Source organism: Muscardinus avellanarius (genome assembly GCF_963383645.1).
Source record: "Muscardinus avellanarius genome assembly, chromosome: 14".
Classification (NCBI taxonomy): Eukaryota; Metazoa; Chordata; class Mammalia; order Rodentia; family Gliridae; genus Muscardinus; species Muscardinus avellanarius.
Genome location: NC_137800.1, coordinates 21,896,428 through 21,908,618, shown reverse-complemented (window position 1 = coordinate 21,908,618; position 12,191 = coordinate 21,896,428).

The window sequence follows — 12,191 nt, the reverse complement described above, 5'->3', positions numbered from 1 at the left end:
TGCACTTTTTCTTTATAGTTTTATCACCTTTATAATTAAATAGTAACTGCATGATTAATTGTTGAACGTCTGTCTTCCTCGCCAAATTATTTCCCCAATAAAAGAGGAGCGAGGGCTTTCTTAATGTAGTTACATTCAACAACTGGTTCTTGCCTATAGCAAGAAATTCTTTTTTTTTTTTTTTTTTTTTGTATTTTTATTTTTTTTTATTTTTTTTTTATATTTTATCTTTATTTTTTTTAATTAATTTATTTTTTAAATTGGTGCATTGTAGTCATATATCAATCACATTGGAGTACAAGACTTGAGAGGATATACAAGCACACATCATCCAATTAGCCCTCCTCCAGCCCCCATCCCATTCCCTCCCCCTCCCTCCATCCCACACTTCTTTGGTGATTTACTTTGATACATTTGTTTATGTACCTCCTGCATTTTAAAGAGGCTCCGTCCTCCAGTATTACATACCCTCTGATTGGTCACATTAGTTGCTTCACTATAGGGCCCTTTCTATAGCTCAACCTCTTCCTGTTGCCCTTTTCCTCCTAGTTATTGCTGATTAAGAGAAGCATCTGATTTATATTTTCTGCGATATTTCTCTGTGCATGCTGCGTTGCAAGTACCAATCCCACTCTTGATGGTCCCAGTAGTGGCCTGGCTACTCAGTGGACTGATCCAGACCTCGCTGGCTCACGCAGCGGCCTTGCCTCATGGGAGGACCCAGTTCTGGTCTCGCTGGCCCCTGAACCGGTCAAACCCCTAAGCTGGCTTTGGTCCCGACCTTGGAGGCCACAGGAGTGAACTTGCCTCACGCCAGGCTCCGAAGCTGGCCATTGGCCCCTGCACCGGTCTAACCCCTTGGCAGGATTCCAATCCTGGCCTCGGAGGCCCCAACACTGGTAATGCCTCACGGCAGGCTCCGATGCCGGCCTCACTGGCCCCAGCACCGGCCTAACCCCTTGACAGGCTCTTATCCTGGCCTCAGAGGCCCCAGTACCGGCCTTGCCTCACGGCAGGCTCCGATGCCGGCCTCGCTGGCCCCAGCACCGGCCTAACCCCTCGGCAGGCTCTTATCCTGGCCTCGGAGGCCCCAGTACCGGCCTTGCCTCACGGCAGGCTCCGATGCTGGCCTCGCTGGCCCCAGCACCGGCCTAACCCCTCGGCATGCTCCGATCCCGGCCTCGGAGGCCCCAGCACTGGTCATGCCTCACGGCAGGCTCCGCTGCCGGCCTCGTTGGCCCCAGCACTGGCCTAACCTCTCGGCAAGCTCTTATCCTGGCCTCGGAGGCCCCAGTACCGGCCTTGCCTCACAGTAGGCTCCGATGCCGGCCTTGCTGGCCCCAGCACCGGCCTAACCCCTCGGCAGGCTCTTATCCTGGCCTCGAGGCCCCAGTACCGGCCTTGCCTCACGGCAGGCTCCGCTGCCGGCCTCGTTGGCCCCAGCACCGGCCTAACCCCTCGGCAAGCTCTTATCCTGGCCTCGGAGGCCCCAGTACCGGCCTTGCCTCACAGCAGGCTCCGATGCCGGCCTCGCTGGCCCCAGCACCGGCCTAACCCCTCAGCAGGCTCTTATCCTGGCCTCGGAGGCCCCAGTACCGGCCTTGCCTCACGGCAGGCTCCGATGCCGGCCTCACTGGCCCCAGCAGCGGCCTAACCCCTCGGCAGGCTCCAATCCCGGCCTCAGAGGCCCCAGTACCGGCCTTGCCTCAAGGCAGGCTCCGATGCCGGCCTCGCTGGCCCCAGCACCGGCCTAACCCCTCGGCAGGCTCTTGTCCTGGCCTCGGAGGCCCCAGTACCGGCCTTGCCTCAAGGCAGGCTCCGATGCCGGCCTCGCTGGCCCCAGCAGCGGCCTAACCCCTCGGCATGCTCCGATCCTGGCCTCGGAGGCCCTAGCACTGGTCATGCCTCAAGGCAGGCTCCGATGCCGGCCTCGCTGGCCCCAGCACCGGCCTAACCCCTTGGCAGGCTCTTATCCTGGCCTCGGAGGCCCCAGTACCGGCCTTGCCTCACGGCAGGCTCCGATGCCGGCCTCGCTGGCCCCAGCACCGGCCTACCCCCTCGGCATGCTCCGATCCCGGCCTCGGAGGCCCCAGCACTGGGCATGCCTCACGGCAGGCTCCGCTGCCGGCCTCGTTGGCCCCAACACCGGCCTAACCCCTCAGCAAGCTCTTATCCTGGCCTCGGAGGCCCCAGTACCGGCCTTGCCTCACGGCAGGCTCCGATGCCGGCCTCGCTGGCCCCAGCACCGGCCTAACCCCTCGGCATGCTCTTATCCTGGCCTAGAGGCCCCAGTACCGGCCTTTCCTCAAGGCAGGCTCCGATGCCGGCCTCACTGGCCCCAGACCTGGCCTAACCCCTCGGCAGGCTCTTATCCTGGCCTCGGAGGCCCCAGTACCGGCCTTGCCTCACGGCGGGCTCCGATGCCGGTCTCGCTGGCCCCAGCACCGGCCTAACCCCTCGGCAGGCTCCGATCCCGGCCTCGGAGGCCCCAGCCCTGGTCATGCCTCAAGGCAGGCTCCGATGCCGGCCTCGCTGGCCCCAGCACCGGCCTAGCCCCTTGGCAGGCTCTTATCCTGGCCTCGGAGGCCCCAGTACCGGCCTTGCCTCACGGCAGGCTCCGATGCCGGCCTCGCTGGCCCCAGCACCGGCCTAACCCCTCGGCATGCTCCGATCCCGGCCTCGGAGGCCCCAGCACTGGTCATGCCTCACGGCAGGCTCCGCTGCCGGCCTCGTTGGCCCCAGCACCGGCCTAACCCCTAGGCAAGCTCTTATCCTGGCCTCGGAGGCCCCAGTACCGGCCTTGCCTCACTGCAGGCTCCGATGCCGGCCTCGCTGGCCCCAGCACCGGCCTAACCCCTCAGCAGGCTCTTATCCTGGCCTCGGAGGCCCCAGTACCGGCCTTGCCTCACGGCAGGCTCCGATGCCGGCCTCACTGGCCCCAGCAGCGGCCTAACCCCTCGGCAGGCTCCGATCCCGGCCTCAGAGGCCCCAGTACCGGCCTTGCCTCAAGGCAGGCTCCGATGCCGGCCTCGCTGGCCCCAGCACCGGCCTAACCCCTCGGCAGGCTCTTGTCCTGGCCTCGGAGGCCCCAGTACCGGCCTTGCCTCAAGGCAGGCTCCGATGCCGGCCTCGCTGGCCCCAGCACCGGCCTAACCCCTCGGCATGCTCCGATCCTGGCCTCGGAGGCCCCAGCACTGGTCATGCCTCAAGGCAGGCTCCGATGCCGGCCTCGCTGGCCCCAGCACCGGCCTAACCCCTCAGCAGGCTCTTATCCTGGCCTCGGAGGCCCCAGCACCGGCCTTGCCTCACGGCAGGCTCCGATGCCGGCCTCACTGGCCCCAGCAGCGGCCTAACCCCTCGGCAGGCTCCGATCCCAGCCTCGGAGGCCCCAGTACCGGCCTTGCCTCAAGGCAGGCTCCGATGCCGGCCTCGCTGGCCCCAGCAGCGGCCTAACCCCTCGGCAGGCTCCGATCCCGGCCTCGGAGGCCCCAGCACTGGTCATGCCTTAAGGCAGGCTCCGATGCCGGCCTTGCTGGCCCCAGCACCGGCCTAACCCCTCAGCAGGCTCTTGTCCTGGCCTCGGAGGCCCCAGTACCGGCCTTGCCTCAAGGCAGGCTCCGATGCCGGCCTCGCTGGCCCCAGCACCGGCCTAACCCCTCGGCATGCTCCGATCCTGGCCTCGGAGGCCCCAGCACTGGTCATGCCTCAAGGCAGGCTCCGATGCCGGCCTCGCTGGCCCCAGCACCGGCCTAACCCCTCAGCAGGCTCTTATCCTGGCCTCGGAGGCCCCAGCACCGGCCTAACCCCTCGGCAGGCTCTTATCCTGGCCTCGGAGGCCCCAGTACCGGCTTTGCTTCACGGCAGGCTCCGATGCCGGCCTCACTGACCCCAGCACCGGCCTAACCCCTCAGCAAGTTCCGGACCCGACCTCGGAGGCCCTAGCACAAGCCTTGCATCATGGCAGGCTCCAATGCCGGCCTCGCTGGCCCCAGCATCAGTCTAACCCCTCTGCAGGTTCCAATCCCCGCCACGGAGGCCTCAGTAGTGGCCTTGCCTCACAGCAAGCTCCGATGTCGGCCACTGGCCCCGGCGCCCGCCTAACCCCTCAGCAGGTTCCGATCACTGTCTCTGTGGTTAGTATTTCAAAGGATCCAGTTGTAATGTATCAGATCTCTGCCTCCCCCGAATATTGGCCACTGGCATTGCCACTGCCTCCACCGTTTCAAATCCTTCCCAGGCTCTTTTTCCACTCTGAATGTTGTCCAGTGTTCCTAAGCATGCGTGATGGTAGCATTCGACATTTGGTGTAATTTCTCCAAAAAAATAAAGTTGGTAAGATCCGGTTTCTGCTTCTCCTGAATACAAGTCTCTACCACCATCGCGAAGAACTCTTTCAACACCGCATTTCTCCTTGGTCTCCGCTAAACTCTCTCCTTATATGTGATGTCTGAGATTCTTAACAATATAGAGAAATAGCAGTCCTCTTTCACGGCGAATTTTTCCATAAGTTCCAGTGCATTTAGATAAGTTTTGTCTGCATCTCCAGTGTCCTGGCATCCATAACGGCTTTCTTACCACCTCTCCGATATTTTTCTTTATCTTTTTCTGTTCTGGGCCCGGTTTCTCCAGGGGTCTGGCGTGCTACTCGCAGTTCGGCCTGGGGCCCAGAGTCCCGCGACCCGGGCCCCATCTGGCATGCCCAGCCCGCGACCCCTGCCCAGAACCCAGCGTCTTACTGGGTCTGGTTTCTCCAGGGGTCTGGCGTGCTATGCGCAGTTAGGCAGGGGCCCAGAGTCCCGTGACCCGGGCCCCATTAGGCGTGCCCCGCCCGCGACCCCCGCCCAGAACCCAGCGTCTTACTGGGCCTGGTTTCTCCAGGGGTCTGGCGTGCTACGCGCAGTTCGGCTGGGGCCCAGAGTCCCGCGACCCGGGCCCCATTAGGCGTGCCCCGCCCGCGACCCCCGCCCAGAACCCAGCGTCTTACTGGGCCTGGTTTCTCCAGGGGTCTGGCGTGCTACGCGCAGTTCGGCCCGGGGCCCAGGGTCCCGCGACCCAGGCCCCAGCTTTTGTGCGCCGCGCGCGACCCCTGCCCAGAACCCAGCGTCTTACTGGGCCTGGTTTCTCCAGGGATCTGGCGTGCTACTCGCAGTTCTGCCTGGGGCCCAGAGTCCCGCGACCCGGGCCCCATCTGGCGTGCCCAGCCCGCGACCCCAGCCCAGAACCCAGCGTCTTACTTGGCCTGGTTTCTCCAGGGGTCTGGCTTGCTATGCGCAGTTCGGTCTGGGGCCCAGAGTCCCGCGACCCGGGCCCCATCTGGCGTGCCCAGCCCGCGACCCCCGCCCAGAACCCAGCGTCTTACTGGGTCTGGTTTCTCCAGGGGGTCTGGCGTGCTATGCGCAGTTCGGCAGGGGCCCAGAGTCCCGCGACCCGGGCCCCATCTGGCGTGCCCAGCCCGCGACCCCCGCCCAGAACCCAGCGTCTTACTGGGCCTGGTTTCTCCAGGGGTCTCAAGAAATTCTTTTTAAGTGAGTTATTTCGTTCACTCATGTATTCATTCATTAATTAATTTAGCATTCAAAAGCCCTAGGAACTGTGCTAGAATTCAGAACACAAACATAAATGTGATCGTTCTTCATTCTTTCTGCACCATTTTAACCATCTAAGGTAAAACTGTAACCATTTTAGGTAAAATTTAGGTAAAAAAATTTAACAATTTTTTGGTCAAAATTCCCCTTGAGAATCTGATAAAAGAGGTGATTCCTAACCCCAGACACTACTCATCTGAAATGGACACAAGAATATTTATTTATTTATTTATTTATTTATTTATTTATTTGGGTTTAGGATTGAACCCAGGGGTGTTCTACCTCTGAGCAACACCTCTAACCCTCTTTTTTTAAAAAAAATTTGAAACAGGTTCTCACTAGGTTGTTTAAAGTCTCACTATCTTGCTGAGGCTGGTCTCAAACTTGTGATCCTCCTGTGTTAGCCTCCCAAGTACTGAGATTATAGGCGTGTGCCATCACACCCAGATAAATATATGTACGCATTTTGTGGTACTGGAGATTGAACCCAGGGACAATCTATGTCTGAGCTATCTGCTCTCCCAGCCCTGTTTTATTTTTTTATTTTGAAACAGGGTCTCACTAAGTTGCTGAGGCTGGCCGTGAACCTGGCATCCTCCCGTTTCTGCCTCCCATATGCAGGGATGACAGTGTACGCCACGACGTCCCGGTTAAGATCATGTGTTTGACTTGCCAGGTTTCCAGGTCCCTGGAAGTCCGTTCACCGTCTTCTAGAATTTTCTGGATTCTGAGGTCAAGTTCCCTCCATGGAGTAGACTTGAAGACATGTAGGGTCAGGCGCAGGATGAAGGGGAACAGAGGTTCTCCTGCATGTTAGAAAAGGCGTCCATTGAAGAGATGCTTTGAATGATGGCTATTGAATGATTAATCTGATTTTACCAGGAGAAGTGGGAGTACTAGAGGTGGGGAAGATGGCATTTGTAAAAGCAGAGCCTGTGGCTGCAGGAAGCGCAAGGATCTTGGAGAGCTGAGGACCTGGGGTGGGGGAAGCGGGGCTAGAGTGGGGTGGGAGGGAATTGTGGGAGAGGACAGTGGAGGGAGAACTTGGTTTCATCCTGTGGTCTATGGGGAGCTAGTGTGTGTGTGTGTGTGTGTGTGTGTGTGTGTGTGTGTGCGCTTTCCCTCCTGGGACTAATGAGATTAGGTTTGTATTTAGAAGGAGTCGTCCGGCGGTGGTGGTGAGGTGGTCTTAGGGGAGCAGCTGCAAGGGCCACTCAGCCCCAGGGCCAGAAAGGAGGCGGGCAACTGTGTTTAAGGAGAGGGCGCAGGTTGGAGTGATATTTAGGAGGGAGGATCAGCAGGTCTGTGACTGAGTGGATGTGGAGACTGAGAACCAGGAGGAGTGAGTTCCGAGGTTGTGCCGTAGGCAACTGAGCGCACCAGGATGGTACTGGGTTTAAGTCTCCAAGGCTGCCTCTTAGGCTATGCTCAGCAACATAGATGTGCTCAGGAGTCTGTCTCTGTCTGTCTGTCTGTCTGTCTTTCTTCTCAAGATGAAATAAGGTTTGTAAATGATAAAAAAGTACATTCCTGACAATTTAGATTACCCAGCAGATTGAAGAATGCCAATGAGAAAATCACTATGCTTTTTAATCACAGAAGTTATCTCTGTGTGGCCACATTTGAGGCAACCTTCTAATCTTTCTTCCTGAAATAGGAGCTCTGGCTGTTTGGGGATGCTGGGCTGGCCGCACACAGTCTGTGTAAGGCGGATCACTCACACCGCCTAGAGGATTGTGGGATTCACGTGCCTGGTTGGGAAGGGGACATTTCAGTTACAGATCTGCCAAGTTGGGTGCACTTGGTATAGGGCACTGTGTAAAGAGGATTCTCAATAAACACTAAGTCATAATTATCAATTCCTTATAAATAAATTTTCCTACACATCTGGAATCTTAGGCATTATAAATCTTGTCCTCTGATAAAAAAAATCTATGACAGGTTCGATCCTCTTAATAAGTTGCAGATTCAAACTTCATATAACAGGTGGAAGGCTTTCTATTTGAAAAACTTTATAACAGTTTTTTTGAGAGGTAATTCACATACCATACCGCTCACACATTTAAAATGTACAGTGGCTTCAACTAATTTGTATTTACTTTAAAAGATTTGGTTCTTTTTTCTAATTTTCTGGCAATCTGATGATATTCTTTTTGGTGGTACTGGGGTTCCTGGCAATCCTTCTACTTCCGGGTTACACTCCCAGACCTACTTCTTATATTTTTATTTGGAAACAGGGCTCCTAAGCCAGCACAGCTGGCTTCGAACCAGCGTGATCCTTCTGTCTCCACCTCCCAAGCGTGCGCCACCACGCCCGGCATGATATTCTTTTGTAATTAGAAAATTATACAAGGAATGTGTATTTAAAAATGTGTAGGGCTGAGGATGTAACTCAGTGGTAGAGTGCTTGCTAGCATGTGTGAGTCCTTGGGTTCAGTCCCCAGCTCTGCAAAAGAAAAAAAACTGGAGAAGAATCTGATATATAAGAAATTTTATCATTATTAAACCCATGTCGGTGTATTCATTTTGAGTCACCCCCTCCATGCCATTTTGGCATGGGGCTGTATTTCTATTTTCTGTATCTCTATCTTTCTAATAAACTTCTTTAAAGCTTCAGCAAAAAATAAATAAACCCATGTCAGTTTATTTTTATAGTCACTTTCGTGCAAGGCAATCATACATCACAGAGAGATTCAAAGTATGTAATTATACATCGTAGATTCAAAGTGATACAAACACATGCGTACATCACTGGGCGTGTCGGTTTAAATTAAAAGTGTAAATGTGATCAAAACACACCAAAGCGACGTGTTTAGTGAGAAGAAAAGGCTAAAGGCAGGTCATCCTACCAGCTCTCTCGGATGTCCTGCTAGGTAAGGGAGACCCAGTTTAATTTTCAGACCCTGACTTTACTGTCAGGGGGTTCTGGAAACACTTCCCCTGCCAATCGTCCTCCCAGCTAAGTGTTGATACACTGTGATGTGCGCTTTCTCACCCAGGATAGCAGTGATCGTATATTATGAGGGGGGAAAATAAACAATATCCTGGGGGTTTAAACAGACGTAAGTGTTGACTGAAAAACTCAACCTATCCATACACAGTGAGAAAAGCTGGGAGGTTCTGAGGATTTTGAATGTCACCTCACATCCTGTGTTAATGATCTCTGAGACAGATGGCACAGATCTAAAAGCCATACTGTCGTGTTAAAATATCAGTGTGTGGGAAAAAGAGAAAACGCTTTCCCTATGGAACGGACGGAACTGGCTCCAAGGATGGAACCTCTCTGCCGTGCCTGAAGACGCCGGCCTTGGAAGACGGGTGGCACGTGGTCTGACCTGAGTGGGTCATTTGTTTAAAACAGCTTTCTTTTCCAAAACTGCATATGCAGAGAGTAGGAAAGGGACGCAGGCGCCTTGGTCCAACTCATCCTGATAGCACTGCTAGAGGGCTAGAGAATGGCTCTTAAATGCCACCTAAGGAGTGAAAGGTCTACTGAGCCTCCCAGTTTAATGTGTGGACGCGGCTTTAAAGCCGGCTAAAATCCAGCAGCTTCCCAAATTCCCTGTCATCACCCACGGTCCCATTGTTTCAGGCATACACACCACTCATTCTTTTTTTTTTTTTTTTTTTTTTTTTTGCGGGTCTGGGGATGGAACCCTGAGGCATTTGGCCTCCCTGCTACACCCCCTGCCCTATTTTTTTTATTCTTTTTTTTTGGGGGGGGCGGTACTGGAGTTCCTGGAAGCCCTTCTACCTCCGGGCTACACTCCCAGACACCTATTTTTATACTTTTATTTGGAAACAGGGTCTCTTAAGCCAGCGCGGCTGGCTCCGAACCAGCGCGATCCTCCTGTCTCCGCCTCCCAAGCGCGTGTGCCACCACGACCGGCTTTATTCTTTATTTTGAAACAGGGTCTCACTGAGTTGCAGAGGGCCTCACTAAGTAGCTGAGGCTGTCTGTGAACCGTGATCCTCCGGTCTCAGCCTCCCGAATGCTGGGATTACAAGTGTGCACCACCACGCCTGGCTTAACTCTTTCTTTTGTTTGAATGTTTGCTTATATTGTTTAGCTTCCTATTATATTTGCTTTTTAATAAAGTATAACAGCTGCAATAAAAATAGACTTACAATCTTTTTTCCCCCCATGAAGAGCACTTCCTTCTGTAATGCTTAGTGTACTCTCAAGATCCGTGGGTAAGAATTTTGTGCAGCCCTCTTGGCTACACAACCGACATGTTTAGGTCTTCCAGAAACTGCTGTATGTAATTAATTATATTTCCCTGTTGCTAGGAGACTCAGAGTCATCTATGCTTTTCTTCTTTAGTACTGACTAAATTCTTTAATTAGTTAACTAATTAGCTAATTAATGGTGCTGGGGATCAAACCTCAGGCCTCAAGTATGCAAGGAAAGTGCTCAATCACTGAACCACATTCAGTGGAACCCAGGGGCTTTCTACCTCCAGCCTATACTCCCAGACCTTTTTCTATTTTATTTGGAAACAGGGTCTCACTAAGTTGCTGAGAGCCTCACTAAGTAGCTGAGGCTGACTTTGAACCTGTGCGATCCTCCTGTCTCAGCCTCCCAAGTGTGGGGATTACAAGCGTGTGCCACCACGCCCAGCACTGAACCACATTCTCAAACCTAAACAGTTTATTTTTTTGTGGTACTGGGGCTTGAACCCAGAGGCATTCTATGTCTGAGAACAGCCCTAAGCTATTTTAATTAATTAATTTATTGTTCTGAAATGAGGTCTTGCTAGATTGCTGGGGGGCGGGGGGCTCACTAAATTGCTGAGGCTGGCCTCGAATCTTCAATCCTCTTGTCTCCGCCTCCCAGGTACTGATATTGCAGGTATGTTCCTCTATGCCTGGCTCTAAAGTAGATTTTTACAGGATAACTTTATTTGTAATGAATTTCTACTGACTCTGTTGTCCTGGCTTCGGGGAAGAAAGAGCAGTGATAGTGGTCTTTTCTGGCTTTTAAAATAACTTGCCCTAGGGAGCTGGGGGAAAATAATTTGCTCATGTATTTTGCAAGCCATTTCAAATCTTTTTTGGACTTGGGATAAAAAAAAATGAAACATTTAAAATAATGCTCAACTTGCAAAAATCCATCAACGATGACTCCTCCTCCTCTTCCTTCTTTTCTTTGTAGTACTGGGGATGGAACCCAGGGGCATTCTATATCTGGCCTATACCCCTAGCTCTGTTTTATGTTGAAACAGTCTCATTAAGTTGATAAAAGGCTCTTTAAGTTGCTGAGGCTGTCCTTGAACCCACAATCCTCTTGTCTCAGCCTCCAAATTATTGAGATTCTAGGTGTGCGCCACCATGCACAGCTTCTTTCTTTGTTAAAAACCTTATCCAGCCCTCAAATCTAGCTCTTCCATGCTTCCATTCTTCATTGACTTCCTTTTTTCTGAGTTCTTAAGTCAATATAGTTTTTCATCCTATGTATATTATTCTTTGGCCCCAGGGAACTCATTTTTTTAGGGGCGGGGCCCATGGCTTATATTTTACTGAATCATCTAGTGCAATGATAGTGTATCAAGTCTATGTATCTGGTAGGTCAGATGCCCTGGTCATGAAGAGAGCTCTTCACGATTAAGTACATAAAGAGAGAGCCTTCAAAATGAGAGAAAAAAAACCTTTGCCAGCTACTCTTTTGACAGTGGAAGCTAATGAAAAAAAGAGTAAAAGCCTAGAGAAAGTGGATCTGGAAGAACTGGAGAATGAAATGGACCAAGTTATGCCATTTACATGTCCAAACATATCACAATGAATTCTAGGCTTACATATAATTATAATGTGCCAATCAATAGAAAAGAAATATTTCCTTTTTGTAGTATAATGGTAACAACTGTACACCCTTTTAGCTTATTACCGGTTGAAGCACTCAGCATATCTTATTTAGAAGTGCAGGAGGCCATTTTTGTCCACAGCAGCCTAAACCCGTATCATTGATCTTGGAAGACTATTCCTTCAATTCACATTTCTTGAGCTCCTGCTGTAGCGTTTTTTGACAAGGCCCATCCTTGCAACACCCTTTGAGAGGACCGGTAATGAGGCAGGGGAAAAGCTCATGTCTGCAGCACGTTCCAGAAGGAAACAGGTGGGTTTGGGTGCGAGTCTAATGACTGGGGCCACTTCCTCAACAGTGGGACATCAAGTCTGCAGCCAAAGACAAACCGTGGGTGGCAGACACTGGAGCCCCGACACGTCCATGTCTAATAGTGTATGTTCTGGGAGCTAACTAAGGAGATCAATTACAGTTTGCAGAGGAAAGCCTAGTACCTTGACAGCCCTATTAATTCTGAGAAAACTGGCATAACTGGTAAACCGTAATCCTGACCCCACTATCCTGGGAGGCTGAGACCTGAGGATCATGGTTCGCGGACAGCCTCAGCTACTTAGTGAGGCCCTCCGTAACTTAGTGAGGCCCTGTTTCAAAAAATTAAGAATAAAAATAGGGTAGGGGCTGTTGCTCGGAGGTAGAATGCCCCTGGGTTCCACCCACAGACCCGCAAAAAAATAAAATAAAATAAAATAAAATAGGGCCGGGGATGTACCTCGGAGGTAGAATGCCCCTGGGTCCAATCCTCAGTA